General features: G+C 36.8%; 1 long non-coding RNA gene across 1 annotated transcript in view; it reads left to right on the forward strand.

Annotated features, from left to right (window-relative positions):
• The first annotated feature begins 6,434 nt into the window (after positions 1-6,434).
• The window catches only part of LOC111814642, a 1,812-nt gene continuing 1,722 nt past the window's right edge, over positions 6,435-6,524 (forward strand). The window contains exon 1 of the long non-coding RNA XR_002819570.1: positions 6,435-6,483. This is a non-coding gene — a long non-coding RNA (uncharacterized LOC111814642). The remainder of the gene's footprint in view (positions 6,484-6,524) is intronic.

Consider the following 6,524-nt stretch of genomic DNA (forward strand, 5'->3'; position numbering starts at 1 on the left):
CAGGGTAGCAGGAAGCTCTCCACACACTCACCGGACCTGGGCTAGGACTGGGTCTGGGGGTTCCCGGAAGTCGGCAGAAATTCCTACTGGGCGGGAGGGGTTGGGGAGTTACGGCAGAGTGGTGGGGGCAGCCTGAGGGGGTGGGAGATGGTCCAGCCCACGCTGCACCTGGGCTGGGACTGTTCCCACCGGCGCAGGTTAGCAGGAAGTTCTCCACACACTCACCGGACCTGGGCTAGGACTGGGTCTTGGGCTAGCTGGTTTTAATGGGATTTCCAGTCCTAGTTTTTTAAGGACCCTCCACAGTGATTTTCATAATGGCTGCACCACTCTACATTGGGTTCTTTTTTCTCCATTGCCTTTCCAATTTTTATTGTTGAGTTATTTCTTTATGATAGCCATTCTTTCTGTGGTGAGATGGTATCCCAATGCTATTTTAATTTTCATTTCATGGATGGCTAGTGATGTGGAGCATTTTTTCATATATTTATTCACTTCTTTAATTTCATCCTCTGGGAACAGTGTATTCATCTCGGATCCCATTTCCGGACTGGGTCTTTAAATTTTGGAGTCTTTATGTTTTTAAGTCTTTATAAATTCCACAGAGCAGACCTTTGTCTGAGTGCTTATTTGTCAAGATTTTTTTTTCCAAATTTATGGGTTGTCTTTTCACTTTTCTTGTAATTTTTGGACGTACAAATACTTCTCAATAAGAGAAAGTCACAGTTATTAATTCTTCCAAATGTTACCTGGGTGATTTCATTTTTGTTCATGAACTCTTTGCCTACCCCTATGTGTTCAAGAGTTCTTCCTACTTTCTCCTTCGGAACATTTAGCGTTTCTGTTTTAATGTTTACATCTTCAATCCAATTTGACTTTAGCTTGGTGCATCGTTATACACCTGGTTCAAGTTTTAGTTTTCAGCATGTAGTGAGCCAGTATTCCCAACAGCATTTGTGAAAGTGACTGTCTTTCTTCCAGTAAGCATATTTGGCCCCTTTTGTCAAAAATAATTTGGCTCAGTGCATTTGTACAGGCTTTTTCGTCTTCTAATCTACTCCATTTAGCCTCATGTCTATTTTCTTGCCAGTACCAGGCTGATATTATCACAGTAGTTTTTTAGTATAATTTCAAGTCAGGAACTATATTGCCTGCTGCCTTGTGTTTGTTGCCCAGATAGCCTTTGCTATTCTAGGTCTCTTCTGGTTCCAAATAAATTTTAGGAATGATTTCTCTAGGTCTGCGAGGTACATTGGTGGTAGTTTGATAGGGCTTGCATGAAATCTGTATAGCAATTTTGGGAGTATGGCCATCTTCACAATATTGGTTCTTCCTATCCAGGAGCAAGGAATATCTTTCCATTTTCTGAAATCCTCTATGATTTCTTTTTTTCAGAGTGCTGTAATTTTCCTTGAAAAGATCTTCGACTTCCTTAGATAGTTTAATTTGAAGATATTTTATTTTTCCCTGTGCTATTGTAAAAGGTATTGTTTCTCTATTTTCCCTCTCAGTGTGTTGTTATCTGTATAGAGAAAAGCTATTGATTTTGGGTATCAACTTTATATCCTGCTATGCTACTTAATTTGTGTATCAATTCAAGTAGCTTCTTCGTAGAGTTTTTTTGATCTTCCAAGTAAAGAATCATGTTGACTACAAATAATCATACTTTAACTTCTTCTGTTCCTATCTTATTCCTTTTGTTTTTCTCTGTTCACTAATAAATCTAGCTTATGATTCCAGAACTATAACAAATAGGAGTTGTTCATAGAGGCTTCTGAGCTTTCTAATCTACTCCATTGATCCGCAGATCTATTTTCTTGCCAGTTACAGGCTTGCCAGTACCATCCTTGTCTTGTACGAGATCTGGTATAAAAGATTTCAATCTTTCCTCATTTAGTATTATGTTAGCCTTTGGGTTGTCCTACATGGCTTTTATCACATTGAAGTAGAGTGTACCTGTTCCAATTTTCTGTAGGACTTTCAGTATGAATTTGTGTTGGAGTTTGTCAAAAGCCTTTTCTGCATCAATTGAGATGATCATATGGTTTTTAGATATGGCTCTATAGATATAGTGTATTAAGTTCATAATTTTGTGAATACTGAACCTTTCTTGCGTAGGTTGGATGATTCCTACCTGGTCATGATGTGTAATCTTCTCGATGATTTGCTTTATTCTACTTGTTCGGATTGTATTAAGGATTTTTACATCTATGTTCATGAAGGAGATTGACCTGTAGTTGCATATTTTCCAGCTTTTGGTATCAGTATGATACTTGCCTCCAGGAATGATTTTGGGAAGACTACTCCGTTCTCAATTTCATTGAAGATTTTGAGGAGTAAAGGGATTAGAGCTTCCATAAATTTTTTGTGCAATTCAGCCATGAGTCCATCAGGACTTGGACTTTTGTTTGTCGATAGTATTTTTATTACATTTCTTATTTCATTGGCTGTTATTGGGTTATTCAGAGTTGTTGTATCTTCTTGATTCAGTTTGGTAATTTGTACTTCTCTAAGTTTTTGCCTATTTTTTCGGTGTCTTCTATTGTATGAGAGTAAAGTTTCTCAAAATAGCTATTCATAATCTTCTGAATTTCCACTGGGTTTGTGTTAATAACACCCTTTTCATTCCTTATTGTTGAATTTGCATTTTTCTTTCTTCTTTTTGATGTTAGCCACGGGCTTATCAATTTTATTTAATCTTTCAAAGAAGCAGCTTTTGGTTTTGTAAATTCTGTGAACTGTTTTCTTCATCTCAATTGAATTAATTTCTGCTCTAAACTTTATAATTTCTTCCCATCTTTGAGCTTTGGGTTTGGTTTGCTCTTCCTTTTCTAGAAGTGCAACATTATGCTGTTTATTTGTTCCAGTTCTGTTTTCCTAGTGGGTGAGTTCACGACTATGAATTTTCCTCTGAGATCTGTTTTCATCCCATTCCATGATTTCTGATAAGTTGTGCTTTAATTTTCATTGAATTGAAGATATTGTTGAAGTTTTTCTTTAATTTCATCTGTGACCTATTGATTGCTGTGTGGGGTGTTGTTTAATTTCCATGTATATAGGGAAATTTTCTAGTTTCTTTTGTCGTTTATTTTCAGTTTCATTGTACTGTGGTCAGAAAACATGCATGGGATAATTTCTGTTTTTTCGCATATATTTAAGCATATACTATGACTAGTATGTGGCCTATTTTAGAAAATGTGCCATGTGCAGGTGACAAAAAATGTATATTCAGTTTTGGTTGGTTGCAATAAAGTGTATATGTCCACTAAATCCATTTGTTTCAAGCTCTGGTTCAGTTCTACTACTTCTTTGCTAAGTTTTTTTTTTCTTTTTTTCTTTTTCTTTTTTTTTTCCTAGTTGATCTATCTTTTGGGATATGGGAATGTTAGTGTTTTCTTGTAAGACTGTGGTATCAGATGTTAGATTTTTCTTGTCCATTAGAATTTGTCTTATGTAGTTGGTTTCTGCCACATTTGGTGCATACACTTTTATGTGTGCTGCTTCTGCCTCTTGAATTTGTCCCCTAGCCAGTATGTAGTGGCCTTCTTTATTTCATTTGATCATTCATGGTTTGAAGTTGAGAATGCCTGTGAACAGTAATGCTACCCTTGCTTTTTTCTGAGGTCCTCGGGTGTGGAGTATTTTTTTTCGTCCTTTGACTTTCAGTGTATGAATTTCTTTTTAAGTGTGTCTCCTGTGTACAGCATATTACTACATTTTGTTTCCTAATCCACTGTGCCAGTCCATTTCTTTTCATTGGTGAATTTAGTCCGTTTACATTAATATTCATATTTGAGATGCATTGACTTACGATTGACACATTATTTAGCTGCTATTGTTTATCCTATTTTCACCTGTGCTTAATTGTTTGCCCTAGTTAATTGGTTCTTTCCGTTCTCAGTCATGGAGCTCTGGTCATTTTGGTCCCTCTCTAGGGTATGATTTAGTTCTCTGTACAGCCTTTCTCATCACGAAATTCTTTAGTTGTTCTTTGTCATGGAAGTATTCCAATTCTCCATCAGTGTTGAGAGTTTAGCACATTATAGTATTCCAGGATGGAATTTGTTTTCAGAGAGGACCTTAAGTACTCTGCTATATGCTCTTCTTGACTTGATGGTTTGTGAAGAGAAATCTGATATTCTTCTGATAAGTTTTCCTTTAATGTCATCAGTTTCTTTTTTCTAGGGGTATTTAGTGTATTGTTCTTTTTCTGGGTTTCTGGAATCTTATCTATTGTATGTCCTGGTGTACTTTTTTAATTGGGTTGATGTTATCTGTTTTTCTATATGCTTCAGTTAACTGAATGTCAGTTTGTTTCCCCATATTTGGGAAGTTTTCTACTATCACTTCTGCCCATATTCTTTTTATACCATTTGTATTGACTCTTTCTTCCTCGTTGATGCCTATTAGTCTAACTTTATCTTTGCGTTGTCTTACAGATGTTAAATTATTTTTTCCTACATCCTAGTTCTTTTTAAGAAATCTTTTCTTGGCTTTTCCCTAGCTGAAACTGTGTCTTCAAGATCTGAAACTCTATCTTCACATTCATTGAAACAGTTCTCCCAGCTTCTCATTGAGGTTTTAAGGGAGTCTGTCATTGTTCTGTGGGTTTTCTTTTCAATGTGATGTTTCTCTTCTTTAGCGGCTTTTAGTGTCCTGTTCTTTTGTTCAAATTCTTGGATGTTGATAATTATGTCTGGGTGTGTTTTCAATTGTGATGATATTATTTGAAGTTGTATAAGCATCAGTTACCTAAATGTCAGATTGTTTTCCCCTATTTTGGAAATTTTCTGCTTTTATTTTCACCCATATTCCTGTTATGTCATTTGTATTGACTCCTTCTTTCTCGTTGATGTCTATTGGTCTTATGTTGTTCAGCTTTGCCTCTTCTTGGTGATGTTCAATTATTTTTTCCTGCATGCTAGTTGCTTTTTAGAGATGTTTTCTTTACTTTTCATTAGCTGCAATGGTACCTTCAAGGTCTTAAAATCTATCTTCAACTTTATTCAAAGGTTTTTACCTGCTTGTGATTGAGATTTTAATTTCCTGTATATTTCTTTGAATCCGTTTCACGCATTCTGTTTCTTTCCCATTTTGCTCAATCAAGAATTCAATAATTTTTTTATTCTGTCCTTTTTTATCAGTGTGTTCTTTAAAAGCTCTTCATAATTCTTTCATTATAATTAACATGTTTTATATAGGAGATTATTTCTAATCTGATTTTCTCTATACATTTCGGCAGTTCTTTCTTTACTTGTGACATTATTATTTCGGCGAATTCAGGTGTGTGACTTCAAATTCCTTTTATGTTCATGTTTCCTGCATTTATTCTGGGTGTGCTTAGGCCTGAGAAAGCATTTTTTGCTTCACTTTGTCATTTTTCATAGTTCTGTCCTCTGACTTGTGGTGTAGAGCTTTGATGCAGATATTACCTTAGCAAATACCAATATTATTACCAAAGAAAGATTATGCGGTTCAAGCAGTTACAGTGTTGTATTTATAGCACTCTAATCAACTCACCTTAAGAAACTGGCATCTTCGACGCAGACTCAGTGTATATATATATACACTGAGAGAGAGAGAGAGAGAGAGAGAGAGAGAGAGAGAGAGAGAGACAGAGACAGACAGAGACAGAGACAGAGAACTCTGAAGGAGTTCTGAGGCTGAGTTCTAAGAGGAGAAAGATCTCTTTTTCTCATACCATAGCTTCAAAACCATCATTTCTACATGGAACGGTGAATGCCTTCACTAGACTGGCGAATTGGGTCCCATAGCAGTGAAGAGGAGAGGAAGAGCCTTCCGAATTGCTCTGTGCCTATGAACGACAGTTCTGCCAAGCCTATTGAGTCAGAGCACTGAGATTCAGGGGGCTGTGTTTCAAATCCCTGTTCCTTGAGTCTTACCACAATTAATTTAAAATAATTAAAACTAATTTCTTTATTTCGCAAAACCAGGAAGTGAACTCAGGCCCTTGCCCTTGCCAGGGAAGTGAGGTGTTCAACTGAGACAACACCCCACCCCCCAAAAAATTAATTTTTAATAAATTGAATTTTTTTATTTAATTTTTAAGAAAACTAAAAAGAATCCCTCTCCACTTGTTCTCTACATGAAACTCTATGGAAGAATTTTCCATGAAATTATTTCTGCGTAGGCTCGCCTGCTTGTGATGTATTCATGAATGCCTCGTCCAATTGAATTGGGGAATGGAAGTACTGTTGGGGGCTGTCTAGGGGAAAAGGTTTAGGAGGGGCCCCTTCGCCAATGGCGTAGACCTTTTTGAGAATTATTCCACCAATAATTCACCCTTGGAAACTTAAATCCTACCATGGAGAGAATGAGATACACCTGGAGATTTCAGGCCGAGAGCAGCTTGGTCCCATTGTAGCCCTTAAGAAGAAAGTCCTGAGCAAATGTGTTTTAGTCAGGGGCCTGGCCCTAGCTCAGTTCTTTAAGTGGCTGCTTCCACAAAGCTGTCAGCCTCAGGTTGCTGTAGTTTGATCCCCACAATACTCCAGCCAGCCAAA

The sequence above is a fragment of the Octodon degus genome, unplaced genomic scaffold (genome assembly GCF_000260255.1).
Source record: "Octodon degus isolate 3935 unplaced genomic scaffold, OctDeg1.0 scaffold00390, whole genome shotgun sequence".
Classification (NCBI taxonomy): Eukaryota; Metazoa; Chordata; class Mammalia; order Rodentia; family Octodontidae; genus Octodon; species Octodon degus.